General features: G+C 41.3%; 2 protein-coding genes and 1 pseudogene across 2 annotated transcripts in view; 2 read left to right on the forward strand and 1 right to left on the reverse strand.

Annotated features, from left to right (window-relative positions):
• LOC693803 (uncharacterized) overlaps positions 1 to 20147 on the reverse strand; it is a 529045-nt gene that overhangs the window by 297062 nt on the left and 211836 nt on the right.
• LOC720437 (uncharacterized) overlaps positions 1 to 20147 on the forward strand; it is a 219864-nt gene that overhangs the window by 142323 nt on the left and 57394 nt on the right.
• On the forward strand, positions 6132 to 6478 carry MACMULV1R-PS1034 (vomeronasal 1 receptor macMulV1R-ps1034 pseudogene; annotated as a pseudogene).

A 20147-nucleotide genomic window follows, 5' to 3' on the forward strand; every position in this document is an offset into this window, starting at 1 on the left:
CCTTATTGCACAGGAGAGCATTTATACTTGAGAAAAATTGTACAAATATAAAGACCATGAAAAAGCCATTAATATCTATTCACATCTTACCACTGGAGAGTTCATACTTAATAAAAGGAATATAAGTGCAATTACCATCAAAAGATCTTTCAGGAAATACAAACCTTTAAAGTGAAGAAGGTATTTATTTTGAAGATGAACATTACAAATGTGAAGAGGGTTGTAGTACCTTTATTTGTATCACAGATTTTATTGTACATATTTTGTACTAGAAGAAAACTCTGAAGTAGTTGCTCAAAGTTTGTTCAACATCAGGGAATTTATATTGAAGAAAAACCTTGCAAATTTAATAAATTTTAAACACTTTTTCAAAAAGTACAGCTTAGAAGACACCAGAGTTCATACTAAAATATATTTTTGCAGATGCAGTAAAAATGAAAATATTTAACCAAAATTAAATCTGTATAAATGTCAGAGAATTTACAGTACAAATATATAAGGCACTGACACTTCAGATATACTAAATCAGAGTCCTGAGTATAGAAAATAAAACTAAAGTTGGGGCTGGATGCAGTGGCTCACATCTGTAATCCAGCACTTTGGGCGGCTGAGGTGGGTGAATCACCTGAGGTCAGGAGTTTGAGACCAGCCTGACCAACATGGAGAAACCGCGGCTCTCCTAAAAATACAAAATTAGCCACGTAGGGTGGTGTATGCCTGTAATTCCAGCTACTCGGGAGGCTGAGGCAGGAGAATTGCTTGAACCTGGGAGGTGGAGGTTGTGGTGAGCCGAGATTGCGCCACTGCACTCCAGCCTAGGCAACAAGAGCGTAACTCTGTCTCAAAAAAAAGGAAAAAAAAGCAACAACTAAAGTTGGTAGAAAAATTATTTGTATGTAACTTTAAAAGGAGTAGGAAGGGTTTTTTGCAGAGTTATTATGTTCAAAGTATACTTTATTTCTTGAAGAAATTACAGATTTTTTGTAAATAATGATGTAATTCAACTCTCAAAATATTTCCTACTGTTTATTTTGGTTGTATTCACGTGTGAAAGCATGTGATCAGTTATTGCTGCATTAAAAACGTGAGAGTCTTTTTTATTAAGTGGCCATTATGATCTTCTCTATGAAAGAGTAAGGACATTAAAATGTAAGATGCATGATGAAAAATTAAGTGAAGTGGCTCTTTGTGGTTAACTTATATTGAATGATGCATTAGGTAGGTGTTCACAGTAATATGATTTTGCATTATGAGAAGAAAACATTTTTAATTTTACTTAAAATTAAATGAAAATAAATTAGTATATTATTGTACTAATTGTACTTTTGTATAATAAAATCCAGTATATTTTAAAAATGTTAGATTATGTGTGAAGTTAATATTTTAATCCAATATTTTTAACATGTTAAATACTATTGTGCATTCAATGAAGTGTTATTATGCCACGAACCTTAACCTGTTCCACTTTACTTAAGGGTATAGATGAAAGATCACAACAATAAGGGGCCAGGCGCAGTGGTTCACGCCTGTAATCCCAGCACTTTGGGAGGCCAAGGCGGATGAATTACGAGGTCAGGAGTTCGAGACCAGCCTGGCCAACATGGTGAAACCCCGTCTCTACTAAAAATACAAAAATTAGCCTGTCGTGGTGGCTGGTGCCTGTAATCCCAGCTACTTGGGAGGCTGAGGCAGAAGAATCGCTTAAAACCATAAGACAGAGGTTGCAGTGAGCTGAGATCGTGCCACTGCGCCTGGATTAACATCTCAAGTTATCTCTTTTGTCAGTGGGTTTAAACCACAAATTAGTTAAAGAATATTGTTTTTGTAGGTTAAATTTTTCTTTTTCAATCATTTCAATTTATTTTTAAAATTTTTTGTGGGTACCTAATATGAGTATATATTTATGCCATATTTATGCATATTTTGATGCAGGAGTAAAATATATAATCACATCAGGGCAAATGGGATATCCATCACCTCTAGCATTTATCCTTTGTATTACAAACAATCCAGTTCTACACTTTTAGTTATTTTAAAATGCACAATTGTTATTGGTCACAGAGTTATTTTTATGGTCATAATAAAAAATATGCAAGTATAAAATCCATACATTTCTGAGTCCTAAATAAATATTAAATTTTTCTTACATATATTTTTGAACATGTGGCCTGTCTGCCTGCAAACACATACAGACTTTTAGTTTTGATTTACATAGAGTTAAATATATATTAGTCTAAAGATAAACCTTAGCTGTAAGAAAACTATGGAGTATGAGTTTGTACCCATTTTCAGAAAAAAAAGCAATATAGGAACAAAGCAAGTCATTTTAACAAGGTGGCTACTAGAAAACTAAAAACCTCAAAAACGCCAAAAGCAAACGTATACTCTCTACTTTGTATTGAATTTATTACTGTATAATCTATGCCTTATGCTTCCAAATCTCCCGATGCAAATTATCTGTTTATACTTGCCTGGTACTCATGACAGACCTCTTAATTTTTTTGTGTTTTTTATATTTTATAGTTTATGAAATATTCATTATATGAGCTGGAATGTGACTATAAGAATAATTTTTATGAAATGTAGTCCATGCAAAATAATTTTTATATGTAATTCCACAATTAGTATTTTGTTACATTTTATTTAGTTAGAACACTCCATTTTGTTTTCAATTGGAGAACTGTATATAAGCTTACTATTCTTTAGTTATTGTTCTTTTTGCTTTTTATAATTGATATAAGTAAATTTATTTATGGAGTCAAATTGTTCAGGTAAATACAAGGGAAGCTTAGTAAGTCATGAAGATGTTTTTATATGTAAATGTGGAAAGCATATATAGCAGTTCTTGCTGTGTAACATGCTCCAGAAAAAGCCATAAACATTTCTGCTAAAGTTGGTTTGTAACTTCAAGTCAGAGATAGAAAATAGTGGTGAAGAAATAAAACTGATTTTTTATGTGGAGAGGACACTTTTTCCAGGCTGCAAAGCTGAGTGTTGCTGGAATTTAAAAAAAAAAAAAAAATGTAGCCGGGCATGGTGGCTCACACCTACAATCCCAGCACTTTGGGAGGCTAAGACAAGTTGATCACGAGGTCAGGAGTTCAAGACCAGCCTGGCCAAGATGGTGAGACCCCCGTCTCTACTAAAAATACAAAAGTTACCCGGGCATGGTGGTGGGTGCCTGTAATCCCAGCTATTTTGGGGGCTGAGGCAGAGAATCACTTGAACCCGGGAGGTGGAGGTTGCAGTGAGCCGAGATTGCACCACTGTACTCCAGCCTGGGCGACAGAAGGAGACTCTGCCTTTAAAAAAAAAAAAAAAAAAAAAAAAGCTGGCCTGGTGCGGTGGCTCACACCTGTAATCGCAGCATTTTGGGAGGTCGAGGTGGGCGGATCACAAGGTCAGGAGATGGAGACCATCCTGGCTAACACAGTGAAACCCTGTTTCTACTAAAAATACAAAAAATTAACTGGGCATGGTAGAGGGGGCCTGTAGTTCCAGCTACTCTAGTTGCAGCTACTCGGGAGGCTGAGGCAGGAGAATGGCGTGAACACGGGAGGCAGAGGTTGCAGTGAACCGAGATCACGCCACTGCTCTCCAGCCTGGGCGACAGAGAGATTCCGTCTCTGGCTCCGTCTCAAAAAAAAAAAAAAAATGCTGCTTTCATTTTCTTCAGATTTGTTCGTATAATGTGTATTCCAGCTATGTATGCATCACAGCCCTTATTTTTCTATGTTGTGGCTACAGTTTTCTCATTGTTGTCTTCATGCCGTTTCATTTCACATGGTACCTTGTAGATTTTGATGAGAAACTTGGTATTTTTTAATGCCCTGAAAAAATGTTTTTGTTTTCTATTTCTTTAAGATGGAATTTAGGCCGGGCGCAGTGGCTCACGCCTGTAATCCTAGCACTTTGGGAGGCCGAGGCAGGCAGATCACAAGGTCATGGAGACCATCCTGGCTAACAAGGTGAAACCCCGTCTCTACTAAAAATACAAAAACAAAATTAGCCGGGCGTAGTGGCGGGGGCCTGTAATCCCAACTACTCAGGAGGCTGAGGCCGGAGAATGACGTGAACCCGGGAGGCGGAGCTTACAGTGAGCCGAGATCGCACCACTGCACTCCAGCCTGGGCGACAGAGCGAGACTCCGTCTCAAAAAAAAAAAAAAAAAAAGGATGGAGTTTCACTCTTGTTGCCAAGGCTGGAGTGCAATGGTGCAATCTCAGCTCCCTGCAACCTCTGCCTCCTGGGTTCAAGTGATTCTCCTGCCTCAGCCTCCTAAATCGCTGGGGTTACAGGTATGCGCCACCACGTCCAGCTAGTTTTGTAGTTTCAGTGGAGATGGGGTTTCACCCTGTTGATCAGGCTTGTCTTGTTTTTTTTTTTTTTTTTTTTTTTTTTCCCGAGACAGAGTCTCGCGCTGTCACCCAGGCTGGAGTGTAGTGGTCGGATCTTGGCTCACTGCACGCTCCGCCTCCCGGGTTTACGCCATTCTCCTGCCTCAGCCTCCCGAGTAGCTGGGACTACAGGCGCCCGCCACCACTCCCGGCTAGTTTTTTTTGTATAGTAGAGACGGGGTTTCACCGTGTTAGCCAGGATGGTCTCGATCTCCTGACCTTGTGATCCACCCGTCTCGGCCTCCCAAAGTGCTGGGATTACAGGCTTGAGCCACCGTGCCCGGCCGATCAGGCTTGTCTTGAACTTCTGACCTCAGGTGATCCACCCACCTCGGCCTCCCAAAGTGCTGGGATTACAGGTGTGAGCCAAAAGTGGGTTTAACTGGAGAGTCTGCTTATCAGTATAACTTTCAGATCAGTGAATTAAGATAAAGGCATACACTGTCCACAGGTGAGAGAATTAAATCAGTTGCATGGGTTTCGTTTGTTTGTAAAAGGAAAATCTTACTACATTGTTATTACAAAGTGTGGCAAATATAAAATTTGCTAGAAAATATACCTTAAAATGTATTTATTTATTTATTTATTTTCGAGAAGGAGTCTCACTCTACAGCCCAGGCTGGAGTGCAGTGGCGCAATCTCGGTTCACTGCAACCTCTGCCTCCCAGGTTCAAGCGATTCTCCTGCCTCAGCCTCCTGAGTAGTTGGGATTACAGGTGCTCACCACCACACCTGGCTATTTTTGTATTTTAAGTAGAGATGGGGTTTCACCATGTTGGCCAGGCTGGTCTCGAACTCCTGACCTCGTGATCCACCCACCTTGGCCTCCCATAGTGCTGGGATTACAGGCGTTAGCCACGGCACCCAGACTTTATTTTTTATTTTATTTTATTTATTTATTTATTTTTGCGATGGAGTTTTGCTCCTGTTGCCCAGGTTGGAGTGCAATAGTGTGATCTCGGCTTCGCAACCTCCACCTCCCGAGTTCAAAGGATTCTCCTGCCTCAGCCTTCCCGAGTAGCTGGGATTACAATGCGCCATCCACGCCCTGCTAATTTTATATTTTTAGTAGAGACAGAGTTTCTCCATGTTGGTCAGGCCGGTCTTGAACTCCTGACCTCAGGTGATCCGTCCTCCTCGGCCTCCCAAAATGCTGGGATTACAAGCATGAGCCACTGCACCTGGCAAAAATTAAATTTTTACGAGAGTTAATGGTAAGTGAGCAATTTTATACGTAATTCTCTTTGATATAGCATGACTTATGTTTCCACGCAGAATCTTCTATTTTTAAGTGTAAACGTTAAAGTTTGCAAAATAGTAAAATGACCTCTGTGAATTTGCAATTTGGAGGAATATTTTTTTTCTATGCTGATATTGCAATTTGGAGGAATTTCTCACTCTTATTTTGTATAATTTTTTATTTTATTTTATTTTTATTTTTTTTTTTGAGACGGAGTCTCGCTCTGTCGCCCAGGCTGGAGTGCAGTGGCCGGATCTCAGCTCACTGCAAGCTCCGCCTCCCGGGTTTATGCCATTCTCCTGCCTCAGCCTCCCGAGTAGCTGGGACTACAGGCGCCCGCCACCTCGCCCGGCTAATTTTTTTTTTGTATTTTTTAGTAGAGATGGGGTTTCACCGTGTTAGCCAGGATGGTCTCGATCTCCTGACCTCGTGATCCACCCATCTCGGCCTCCCAAAGTGCTGGGATTACAGGCTTGAGCCACCGCGCCCGGCCCTGTATAATTTTTTAAATGGGTGAAGTTCAGTCTTCAGTTTTTATTTTTAGTCACCTAACTGTAGCCAACTCCTCAGTCATTTTCTCTGGATAACTTTTGGAGGTCCTGACAGCTTTTGGATTAAAACATTTACTGTTAGTTTGCATGCAAACTAGTTATACGGTGTTCACAGAGTGGCCAGTTATGTGAGCATAGGCAACACCTGCCCCCTTAGTGTCTTTCATACCATTACCATCATCACCAGAAACTCCAAGTGCCCCAAGCTTAAAGCCAAAATCCTGAAGTACATCGGCTCCTGCCTTGCAATGTGCTGGGTCCAGAACATGCTGGTAAAATATCAGACTTCCTGGCCGGACGTGGTGGCTCAGGCCTGTAATCCTAGCACTTTGGGAGGCTGAGGCTGGCGGATCACAAGGTCAGGAGTTCGAGACCAGCCTAGTCAATGTAGTGAAACCCCATCTCTACTAAAAATACAAAAACATTAGGCAGTGTGGTAGCGCACACCTGTAATCCCAGCTACTCGTGAGGCTGAGGCAGGAGAATCACTTGAACCTGGGAGGCGGAGGTTGCAGTGAGCCGAGACGGAGCCACTACACTCCAGCCCAGGCGACAGTGGGAGACTTCCGACCTCAGGTGATCCACCCCTGGCCTCCCAAAGTGCTGGGATTACAGGCGTGAGCCACCGTGCCCGGCCTTGAACTGTTGATTCTATATTTTGTCTATTATGAAGAGTGCTGCAAACAACATAGAAGTGCAAATGTTCTTCATTAGGCATTATCTGTTTTGGACACACATCCAGTGGTACAATTGCTGTGTTACATGGTAGTTTGATTGTAAGTTTTTTGAGAAATCTCTATTTCATTTTTCATAATAGCTGTCTTCATTTACATTCAAACCAACAGTATGCAAGCATTCCCTTTTCTTCACATCTTTCCCAGCACTTTATTCTTTTTCTTTTTAATAAAAGTCATATTACAGGAGTGACTTGATATCTCATATTGTTTTTTGGCTTGTCTTTCCCTGATCATAATTGACATTGAGCATTTTAAAATATTTCTGTTGGCCATATGTCTGTCTTTTTTTTTTTTTTTTTTTTTTTTTTTTTTTGAGACGGAGTCTTGCTCTGTAGCCCGGGCTGGAGTGCAGTGGCCAGATCTCAGCTCACTGCAAGCTCCGCCTCCCGGGTTTACGCCATTCTCCTGCCTCAGCCTCCGGAGTAGCTGGGACTACAGGCGCCTGCCACCTCGCCCGGCTAGTTTTTTGTATTTTTAGTAGAGATGGGGTTTCACCGTGTTAGCCAGGATGGTCTCGATCTCCTGACCTCGTGATCCGCCCGTCTCGGCCTCCCAAAGTGCTGGGATTACAGGCTTGAGCCACCGCGCCCGGCCTATGTCTGTCTTTTCTTGAAAAAGACTTATTTAAGCCTTTTGCTTATTTTAAGTTATTTGTTTTTTGTTGTAGTCATTTGAGTTTCTTATATATTTTTAATATTAACTCCTTGTCACATGTACGATTTGCAAATACTTTCTCTCATTACTTAGTTTTCTCATCCTGTTGATTGTACCATATTCTGTGCAGAAGCTTTATAATTTGAAGTAATCTGACTAATCTATTTTTTCTTCTATTCCCTGGGATTTTGAGGTTAAATAAAACTCACTGCCCAGAACAATGTTATGGGGATTTCACTCTATTTTTTGGTAGTAGTTTCAGGCCTTACATTTAAGTATCTAATTTATTTTCAGTTGATTTTTTTATATGGTGTGAGATAAGGATCTCATTTTACTGTGCTGCCTGTAGATATAGTTTTCTGAACACCATTTATTGAAGATACTGTTCTTTCCTTAAGAAATCATCACTTTTATTTAAAATCAGCTAGCTGTAAATACACAGATGTATTTCTGGTCTCTCTTTTTCTGCTCAGTTGGCCTATATGTCTGCTTTTATTCAGTACCATACTGTTTTAGTTACTATAGCTTTGTGGTACATTTCAAAGTCAAGTAGAGGGATATCTTCACTTTTTTTTCTTTTAATTGCTTTGGCTATTCGGATCTTTTATGGTACCATACAAATTTTAGATATACATTTTTAAATTTCTTTTTTTTTTTTTGAAACAAAGTCTCACTCTGTCGCCCAAGTTGGAGTGCAGTGGTGTGATCTCGGCTCACTGCAACCTCCACCTCCTGGGTTCAAGTGTTTCTCCTGCCTCAGCCTCCTGAGTACCTTGGACTACAGGTCCAACAGGTGCACACCGTCATGCCCAGCTAACTTTTGTATTTTTAGTACAGACGGGGTTTCATGACTGGTCAGACTGGTCTCAAACTCCTTATCTTGTGATCTGCCTGCCTCGGCCTCCCAAAGTGCTGGGATTACAGGCGTAAGCTGCCATGCTCAACCTACTGTTTAAATTTTCTATGAAGTATGTCACTGGTATTTTGATAGAGGTTGCATTATATCTGTAGATCATTTTGCATAATACAGATATTTAATTACTAATAATGCCAATTCACAAATGAATAATATTATTTTATTTGTATATTACTTAATTTCTTTCATGTTCTTTAGAGTATAATGTAAGATGTTTCAACTTTTTGGTTATATTTATTTCAGAGCATAGTTACTAAAGTTATTTTAGATGGAATTGTTTTTAATTTCATTTTGAGATAGTTGTTATTGTATAGAAATGCTACTTAGTAGCTTATTTATTCTGAAAGTTTAATAACTTTGTTTATTAGTTCTAATAGTTTTTTGTAAAGACTTAGGCTTTTCTATACTTCAGATATTGTATAGAAATAAAAGATTATTATACAGGGATAATTTAAATTCCTTTTTTCCAAGCTGGATGCTTTTGATTTTACTCTCTAATTTCTTTGTCTTGGACATTTAGTAATATGTTTAGTAAGACTCACTAGAGTGGGCATCCTTGTCTTGTTCTAGCTCTTAGAGTAAAAGCTTGCAACATATCCCTGTTTAGCATGTTATTAGCTATGCATTTTTTGGTTATAAGTGGCATTTATTGGCTGAGGTGCAATTGTTCCATACCTATTTTTTTTCAGAGATTCATCATAAGGGAGTGTCAACTTTTGTCAAACTTTTCTTCTGCATCTATTTCTTTCTTTTTGTACTTTGCATCTATTTAAATGTTAAGGTTGTGAAATTACAATAAATCCTACATAGATACAAAAACTCCTCAGAGACTACTATGAAGATCTCTATGCCTGCAAACTAGAAAATTAGGAGAAAATAGATAAAATCCTGGATACTCAAACTTCCAAGATTGAGCCAGGAAGAAACAGAAGTCTTGAACAAAGCAAAACTGTAAAAAAAATAAATTGAATTAGTAATAAAAAAAACTACCAAGTGTGATTCACCATGTAAAGATAATAAAACCAAAAAATGATATGATTAACACAATAGATGCAGAAAAAAGCATTCAAGAAAGTTCAACATTCATGACAATATTCTCCACAAAGTAGGCATTGATGAAACATACCTCAAAATAATAAGCCATCTATGACAAATCCTCAGCTAACATTATACTTAACAAGCAAAAGCTGTACGCATTCTCTATTAGAATAAAAATAAGACAAGAATATCCACTTTATCCCTTCTATTCAACACAGTTCTGGAAGTCCTAGTCAGAGCAATTCAACAAAATAAAGAAATAAAACGCATCTAAAGCCTGGCGCGGTGGCTCATGCCGGTAATCCCAGCCCTTTGGGAGGCCAAGGCGGGTGGATCACCTGAGGTCAGGAGTTCAAGACCAGACTGACCAACATGGAGAAACCCCATCTCTACTAAAAATACAAAATTAGCCAGGAGTGGTGGCACATGCCTCTAATCCCAGCTACTCAGGAGCCTAAGGCAGGAGAACCGCTTGAACCCAGGAGGCTGAGTTTGCAATGAACGGAGATCACACCATTGCACTCCAGCCTGGGCAACATGAACGAAACTCCGTCCCCCCGACCCCACCCCCGAAGAAAAGTCATCTAAATAGAAAGAGAGGAAGTCAAATAATCTTCACTGATTATATAATTCTCTACCTAGAAAACAAAAGATTTTGGGCCGGGTGCAGTGGCTCATGTCTGTAATACCACACTTTGGGAGGCCGAGGCGTGTAGATCACTTGCGGTCAGGGGTTCAAAACCACCCTGGCCAACATAGCTAAACCCCATCTCTACTAAAAATACAAAAGTAGCCGGGTGTGGTGGTGCATGCCTGAAATCCATGAGAGGCTGAAGCAGGAGAATCACTCGAACCTGGGAGGCAGAGGTTCCAGTGAGCTGGAATCACGTCATTGCACTCCAGCCACTCCAGCCTGGGCAACAAAAGCAAAATTCCATCTAAAAAAAAAAAAAATTTCACCAAAAGACTCCAAAGCTTAATGCATGACTTTAGCAAAGCATCAGGATACAAAATTAATACACACAAGTAGCATTTTTGTACACCAATAACATTCAAAGTCCCAAACAGTTTTATTTATTTATTTATTTATTTTTGAGATGGAGTTTTGCTTTTGTTACCCAGGCTGGAGTACAATGGCACGATCTCGGCTCACTGCAACCTCTGCCTCCCAGGTTCAAGCGATTCTCTGGCCTCAGTCTCCTGAGTAGCTGGGATTACAGGCACGTACCACCACGCCAGGCTAATTATTTGTATTTTTAGTAGAGACGTGGTTTCACCATGGCCAGGCTGGTCTTGAACTCCTGACCTCAGGTGACCCACCTGCCTCGGCCGCCCAGTGTGCTGGGATTACAGGCGTGAGCCACTGTGCCCGGCCAAGAACAGTTTTATTTTGAATAACCACAGACAAAAAATAATATACCTACATATACACTAAATCAAAGAAGTAAAATATCTCTACAAGAAGTCCAAAACACTACTGAAAGAAATAAGAGACAATGCAAATAAATAAAAAAGCATTCTATGCTCATGGATTTGAAGAAAATGTGACTAAAATGTCTATGCTGCCTAAAGCAGCCTACAGATTAAGTGGTATTTCTATCAAACTATCAATGACAATTTTTATAGAATTAAAAAAAAGAAGGCCGGACGCAGTGGCTCACACCTGTAATCCTAGCATTTTGGGAGGCCAAGGCGGGCAGATCCCAAGGTTCAAGAGATCGAGACCATCCTGGCCAACATGGTGAAACCCTGTCTCTACTGAAAATAGAAAAATTACCCTCGTGTGGTGGCAGGCGCCTGCAGTCCCAGCTACTTGGGAGGCTGAGGCAGGAGAATCGCTGGAGCCCAGGAGGCGGAGGTCGCAGTGAGCTGAGATTATGCCACTGCACTCCAGCTTGGCGACAGAATCAGACTCCGTCTCAAAAAACAAAACAGGCCGGGCGCGGTGTCTCAAGCCTGTAATCCCAGCACTTTGGGAGGCCGAGGCGGGCGGATCACGAGGTCAGGAGATCGAGACCATCCTGGCTAACACAATGAAACCCCGTCTCCACTAAAAAAAATACAAAAAAAATTAGCCGGGCGTGGTGGCGGCGCCTGTAGTCCCAGCTACTCGGGAGGCTGAGGCAGGAGAATGGCGGGAACCTGGGAGGCGGAGCTTGCAGTGAGCCGAGATCGCGCCACTGCACTCCAGCCTGGGCGACAGAGCGAGACTCCGCCTCAAAAAAAAAAAAACAAAACCGGGTGTGGTGGCTCACACCTGTACTCCAGCACTGTGGGAGGCTGAGGCAGGCAGATCACAAGGTCAGGATATCGAGACCATCCTGGCTAACACAGTGAAACCCCATCTCTACTAAAGCTACAAAAAATTAACCAGGCATTGGTGGCACACGCCCGTAGTCCCAGCTACTCGGGAGGCTGAGGCAGTAGAATCGCTAGAACCTGGGAGGCGGAAGTTGCAGTGAGCCAAAATTGCCACCACTGCACACCAGCCTGGGCGACAGAGTAAGATTCTGTCTCAGAAAAATAAAAACAAACAAAAAAACAAAACAAAAAAACTATTCTAAAATCTATACGGAATAATAAAAGAACCCTAATAGCCAAGGCAACTTTATACAAAATGAATAAACCTGGAGGCCTCCCATTACCTGACTTTAAACTACTACGAGCTACAGTAACCAGTGTAACATGGTTCAGGTACAAAAATATACATATAGACCAATAGAACAGAAGAGAGAGCCCTGAAATAAAGCTACATCTTTACAGCCGACTTAGTTTTGACAAAGTCAACAAATAAAGGGGAAATAACTCCCTGTTTAATTAATTGTACTGGGAAGACTGGTTAGTAATATGCACAAGAAAACTGGATGCCTACCTCTTCCCATATAAAAAACGTAACTAAGGCCGGGCACGGTGGCTCAAGCCTGTAATCCCAGCACTTTGGGAGGCCGAGATGGGCAGACCACGAGGTCAGGAGATCAAGACCATCCTGGCTAACACGGTGAAACCCCGTCTCTACTAAAAAATACAAAAAACTAGCCGGGCGAGGTGGCGGGCGCCTGTAGTCCCAGCTACTCGGGAGGCTGAGGCAGGAGAATGGCGTGAACCCGGGAGGCGGAGCTTGCAGTGAGCTGAGATCCGGCCACTGCACTCCAGCCTGGGTGACAGAGCCAGACTCCATCTCAAACAACAACAACAACAACAAAAAAAAAAAAAAAAAGTAACTAAAGACATATTAAAGACTTACCTGTGAGTCTTCAAGCTACAAAAATTCAAGAACACCTAGAAAGTACTCTTCTAGACACTGGCCTCTGGAAAAAAAAAAATAAAGAAACCTTAAAACTAATAAAGGTGAGTGCAACAAACATAAAAATCAAAAATTGGCATCTAATTAAACTAAAGAGCTTCTGCAAAGAAATAGAAACTATCAACAAAGTGAACAGACAAGCTACAATATGAAATAAAAGATTTGCAAACTGCATACAATGAAAGATTAATATATAGAATCTATAAGAAATAGTCGGGCGCGGTGGCTCACGCCTGTAATCCTAGCACTTTGGGAGGCTGAGGCGGGTGGATCACCTCAGGTCAGGAGTTCAAGACCAACCTGGCCAACATGGTGAAACCCCATCTCTACTAAAAGAAAAATACAAAAATTAGCCAGGCATGGTGACACATGCCTGTAATCCCAGCTACTTGGGAGGCTGAGGCAGGAAAATCATTTGAACCCCAGGAGGTGGAGGTTGCAGTGAGCCAAGATTGCGCCACAGCACTCCAGACTAGGCAACAAGAACGAAACTCTGTCTCAAAAAAAGAAAGAAAGAAAGATATTTAATAAGAAAAAGGAGGCCGGGCGCGGTGGCTCAAGCCTGTAATCCCAGCACTTTGGGAGGCCGAGGCGGGTGGATCACGAGGTCAGGAGATCGAGACCATCCTGGCTAACATGGTGAAACCCCGTCTCTACTAAAAATACAAAAAACTAGCCGGGCGTGGTGGCGGGCACCTGTAGTCCCAGCTACTCGGAGGCTGAGGCAGGAGAATGGCGAGAACCTGGGAGGCGGAGCTTGCAGTGAGCCGAGATCGCGCCACTGCACTCCAGCCTGGGTGACACAGCGCGAGACTCCGTCTCAAAAAAAAAAAAAAAAAAAAAAGAAAAAGGGCGACAAATGATATGAATATGCATCTCCGAAAGGAAGACATGAGAGCTGCCAATAAACATGCAAAAATTGCTCAACATCCCTAATCATCAGAGAGACGTAAATCGAAGTGACAATGGGATACCATTTCACAGCAGTTAGAATGTCTGTTATTAAAATGTCATTGGCTGGGCGCAGTGACTAATGCCTGTATTCTCAGCACTTTGGGAGGCCGATGCGGGTGGATCACCTGAGGTCAGGAGTTGGAGACCAGCATGGACAACATGGCAAAACCCGTCTCTAATAAAAATACAAAAATTAGCCAGCTTGGTGGTGAGCACCTGTAGTCCCAGCTACTTGGGAGGCTGAGGCAAGAGAATCACTTGAACCTGGGAGGCGGAGGTTGCAGTGAGCTGAGATCACACCACTGCACTCCAGCCTGGGTGACAAAGCGAGACTCTGTCTCAAAAAAATAATAAGAATAAATTTAAAAATTGAAAATGTTGAAGTTGTAAAGAAAAGGGAATCTTTATACACTGTTGGTAAAAATGCGAATTAATTTAGCCTCTCTAAAAAACAGTTTGGAGATTTCTGAAAAAAACTAAAAATAGAGCTGCCATTTGACCCATACGCCTCATTACTGGGTATCTACCCAAAGGAGAATAAATTATTTTTCTAAAAAGACACCTGCAGTCGGCTAGGCACAGTGGCTCACACCTGTAATCCCAGCACTTTGGGAGGCCAAGGCGGGTGGATCACGAGGTCAGCAGTTAGAGACCAGCCTGGCCAACATGGTGAAACCCCGTCTCTACTAAAACTACAACATTAGCCAGGTGTGGTGGCAGGCGCCTGTAATCCCAGCTACTCGGAAGGCTGAGGCAGGAGAACTGCTTGAACCTGGGAGGAGGAGGAGGTTGCAGTGAGCCGAGACCGCACCATTGCACTCCAGCCTGGGCGACAGAGCGAGACTCCGTCTCAAAAAAAAAAAAAAAAAAAAAAAAAATACACTGCAATCAGATCTTTATTGCATCACTATTCACAATAAAAAAGACACAAAATAAACCAGGTACTCATGAAACTTACATTGAATAAAGAAAATGAGGTCCTTATACACCTTGCAATACTATGCAGCCACATAAAAAAAAAGAAGTAATGTCCTTTGCAGCAACATGAATGCAACAAATGGTCATTATTATAAGCAAATTAACACAGATCAGGAAAACAAATACTGCATGTTCTCACACGTGAGAGGTAAACACTGGATGCACATGGAAACAAAGATGGGAACCATAAACACTGGGAATTCTAAAAAGAAGAAAGAAGGAAGGGAAAACAAGCACTGAAAAGCTACGTATCTACAAAATTAGCTGAGCGTGGTGGCACATGCCTGTAATCCCAGCTACTTGAGAGACTGAGGCAGGAAAATCGCTTGAACCCGGGAGGCGGACGTTGCAGTGAGCCGAGATCGTGCCATTGCACTCCAGCCTGGGCAACAAGAGCGAAACTCCATCTCAATAAAAAAAAAAAAGAAAGAAAGAAAGAAAAACTATGTATCAGGTATAATGTACATATGTACATAACTTGGGCAATGGGATTATTAAGTGCCTAAATGTCTGCAACATGCAGTATAACTATGTGACAAATCTGCACACATACCCTCAAATCTAAAATAAAAATAATAAAATGCTTTGGGCTATAATATGTCACATTTTTCTAGCTGGAATTGGGGTGAAAGACACGGAATTATATCCCCTTTGGGCACGGGGTGAATGTTTCTATTCCAGGTCTCCCCAAATTTTATGAGCTAACATCTGTAAAAGCTCTTGGCCTATAGTCCAAGGTTTTCTTCCCAAGTATGCAGTTAAAATAAATGACTCTACATCTTTATTTTTTATTAACTGTACATTAGACTATAGAGTTAATTTGTCACTCTACTCTTTAGGGAATAAATATTAGTATACAACCTGTATTGCTTTAATAAAGAAATTATTTCTTTAGTTTTGATTCTTCAGGATATGATTCAATTCCCTGGTGAATCAAAACTGAGAAGAGAATAACTTACTTGCTAAGGTAATGGATGTAGGGGAGCCTCATTACTTTTGACCAACATCTCTCCTCCACCACCAGCCCCAGGGTGTGGTGACTCACATCTGTAATCCCAGTTACTTGGGAGGCTGAGGCTGGAGAATCGCTTGAACCCTGGGAGGTGGACATTGCAGTGAGCCAAGATGGGGCCACTGCGCTCCAACCTGGGCGACAGAGAGAGACTCCATCTCAAAAACAAAAAAAAAAAAGAAAGAAAAGGGCCGGGCGAGGTGGCTCAAGCCTGTAATCCCAGCACTTTGGGAGGCCAAGACGGGCGGATCACCAGGTCAGGAGATGGAGACCATCCTGGCTAACAAAGTGAAACCCCGTCTCTACTAAAAATACAAAAACTTAGCCGGGCGAGGTGGCAGGCGCCTGTAGTCCCAGCTACTCGGGAGGCTGAGGCAGGAGAATGGCATGAACCCGGGAGGCGGAGCTTGCAGTGAGCTGAGATCCGGCCACTACACTCCAGCCTGGGCGACAGAGCGAGACTCCGTCTCAAAAAAAATAATAATAATAATAATGCCATAAAAGAGTAAGGTGGCTAAATTACTTGCTGTAAACAAACTCACAATTTGAAAATAAAATTAATTTTTTGCCCATTTCAAAATACTTTAACAGGAGTTTCTGAATGTGTCTGCTAGGTCTAATTGGTATATTAAAGCCAACAATTTTTTTTTTTTTTTTTTTTTTTTTCTTTTGAGGCACAGTCTCGCTCTGTCTCCCAGGCTAAAGTGCAGTGGTGTGATCTTGGCTCACCGCAACATCCATCTCCCAGATTCAAGTGACTATTGTGCCTCAGCCTCCCGAGTATCTGGGATTACAAATGTGTGCCACCACACCTGGCTGATTTTTGTATTTTTAGTAGAGATGAGGTTTCACCATGTTGGCAAGGCTGGTCTGGAACAGCTGGCCTCATGTGATCCACCTGCCTCGGTCTCCCAAAGTTCCGGGATTATAGGCATGAGCCATCGTGCCCAGCCCAAGCGAACAGTTCTTATTGAGAACTTTCTACTTCTGCCATTAACTGTCATTTTATGCTTTATATGTTGGGATCTTTGTTAGGTACAAATATATTTATAACTGTCATATTATCTTGATAGATTTACAATTTTTTCAATATAAAATGTTGTCATTTGTCAGTTAGTTACAACACTTTTGTCTTAACACCTTTATTTTCTAAGTGTAGCCACCCCAGCTCTCTTTTGGTTACTATTTGTATGAAATCTTTTCATCTATCCTTTCATTTTAAAACTATTTGTGAGTTGAGAACTAAAGAGAGTATCTTGTAGATAACATAAATTTCTTGAATCCAGGTGCAGTGGCTCATACCTGTTTTCTCAGTACTTTGGGAGGCTGAGGTGGGCAGATTACCTGAGGTCAGGAGTTCAAGACCAGCCTGGCCAAGATGATGAAACCTCGTCTCTACTAAAAATACAAAAATTAGCCGGGTGTGGTTGCAGGTACCTGTAGTCCCAGGTACTCAGGAGGCTGAGGCAGGAGAATCATTTGAACCCAGAAGGTGAAGGTTGCAGTGAGCCAAGATCATACCACTGCACTCCAGCCTGGGTGACAGAGTGAGACTCCGTCTCAAAAAAAAAAAAAACAAAACAAAAAAAAAACCCCATAATTTTATCTTCAATTTATTTTATACTCCCTTTCTCTATTAATATTTTCTATTTGCAGCATATTTAGGATAGGTAATTTAGACTTTTTCTAGGCTTTCTAATGCCTAGGCTTCCTCTAGGACTTTTTCTGTTCATATCTGTTACTTATTCATAGGCCATATTTTCTTATTTCTTTGCATGCCTGGTTATCTTATTGTTGCTGAAAACTGGACATTGTTCTACTATAATGTAAAAACCATAAAATCACATGTACTCTTATCCTTTGGGTTTTTGTTGCTGCTTACTTTAACTTGTAGTTTTGTGTTTAGTTTTCAAAATTATTATTATTATTATTATTTGAGATGGAGTCTCGCTCTGTCGCTCAGCCTGGAGTGCAGTGGCGTGATCTCGGCTCACTGCAACCTCAGCCTCTTGGGTTCAAGCAATTCCCTGCCTAAGGCTCCCGAGTAGCTGGGATTACAGGCATCTGCTACCACGCCTGGCTAATTTTTGTATTTTTAGTAGAGATGGTGTTTCATCATCTTGGCCAGGCTGACCTTGGACCCTTGGCCTCGTGATTAACCTGCCTCAGCCTCCCAAAGTGCTGGGATTACAGGCTAAAAGTTACTTTTTAAAAATACTGTTTTTTGTTGTGTTTGGCAATAAAAATCTGTTTCTTTAGCTTAATGTGAACTAGTGATTTGAAAGAGATTTACCTCAAATGCCTGCTCACCTCAAATGTACATTTCATAATTCTTGCAGCTGGGTTTACACAGCCAGGAAGATTACAACTTTGCTACTTTCTTCTCTTCTTGCATGTTTGGAGATGGAGGGTAAAGCAGAGATGAGCGAAAACATCTTCTTAGGTCTTTCTGAGCATCTGCCTGGCCCTTGACTGACCCTGAACATGCTTGTGAGCTTCTCGATTCTTAGAAATATGTGGACAATTTTCAAAGCCCTAATCCTACAAGCACCTCACTCCTCAGTTTTTTCTCATATATACTAACTACATGACTTTTGCTTGCCCAGACTGATATTCTTTTTCCCAGGTATAGTTAATTTGTCCTTAAATATTTTTGCCAAAAATTAGGTTATTGATTCTAAATTGTTTATGTTTTATGTAGGTGTTTATTGCTATTAATTTCTCTGAACAGTTTGCTGCATCTCATATGTTTGATAGGTTGTGGCTTCATTTTCATTCATTTGAAAATATTTTCAAATTTTGTCTTTTTTCTTTGACACATTAGTTACTTAGAAGTATCTTTTATTTCCACATATTTGTGAGTTTCTCAAACTTTCTGCATTTATTTATTTTTAATTTCCTTCTAGGAAAGTTAAAGAACATACTTTGGATTATGTTTATCCTTTTAATTTATTGATGTTTCCTTGCTCTATGGCCTACCATATGATCTAGCCTAAAGAATAACCTATGAGTACTTCTTTGTTTTGAGATGGAATCTCACTCTGTCACCTGGCTAGAGTGCAGTGGCGCGATCTCGGCTCACTGCAACCTCTGCCTCCTGGGTTCAAACTATTCTCCTGCCTCAGCCTCCCGAGTAGCTGGGATTACAGGCACCTGCCAGCACGCCTGGCTAATTTTGTATTTTTAGTAGAGACGGGGTTTCATCATCTTGGCCAGGCTGGTCTTGAACTCCCGACCTCAGGTGATCCACCCGCCTCAGCCTCCCAAACTACTGAGATTTACAGGCGTGAGCCACCACACCCAGCCACCTATGTGTACTTCTAATCTTGAGTGATTTCTATAGAAGGCTATTTATATTTGTTAACAGTGTTGTTCATGTGTTATATTTTCTTGCTGATATTCTGTCTATTTTTTCTATTATTTAAGTTTGGGTATAAAAGTTTCTGATCTGACAATCTCTGCCATTGGATTTAATTATTTAACCCATTCATAGCCAGTGATATTATCAATATAGTTGGATTTACATTGACTATTACGCTTTTTTTTTTAGATAGAGTCTTGCTCTGTTGCCCAGGCTGGAGTGCAATGGCACAATCTCGGCTCACTGCAAGCTCTGCCTCCCAAGTTCATACCATTCTCCTGCCTCAGCCTCCTGAGTAGCTGGGACTACAGGTGCCCGCCACTACGCCCCGCTAGTTTTTTGTATTTTTAGTAGAGACAGGGTTTCACTGTGTTAGCCAGGATGGTCTCAATCTCCTGACCTCGTGATCTGCCCGCCTCGGCCTCCCAAAGTGTTGGGATTACAGGTGTGAACCACTGCACCCGGCTTGCTTTTTACTTTTTATTTGTTTCACGTATTTTTCTTTTTTTTTTCTCTTCTTTTCTTTCTTTTTTTTTTTTTTTTTTTTGAGACAAAGTCTCACACTATCACCCAGGCTAGAGTGCAGTGGCATGATCTCCACTCACTGCAACCTCCACCTCTTGGGTTCAAGCATGTCTCCTGCCTCAGCCCCCCGAATATCTGGGATTACAGGCACCCACCACCATGCCTGGCTAATTTTTCTATTTTTAGTAGAGATGGGGTTTCACCATGTTGGCCAGACTGGTCTGGAACTCTTGACCTCAGGTGATCCACCCACATCAGCCTCCCAAAGTGCTGGGATTATAGGTGTGAGCCACCGTGCCCAGCATATTTTTATTCTTCCTTTACTGCTTCCTTTTATATTAGATACGTCTCATGTAATATTTAAATTTCCATAGTGATTGTTTACATAATGCTAAAGGAATCAATTCAAGGAGCATCCAGATTTATAAAACACATTCTTAGAGACCTACAAAGGGACTTAAACAAACTCCCACACAATAA

The sequence above is a fragment of the Macaca mulatta genome, chromosome 19 (genome assembly GCF_049350105.2).
Source record: "Macaca mulatta isolate MMU2019108-1 chromosome 19, T2T-MMU8v2.0, whole genome shotgun sequence".
NCBI lineage: Eukaryota > Metazoa > Chordata > Mammalia > Primates > Cercopithecidae > Macaca > Macaca mulatta.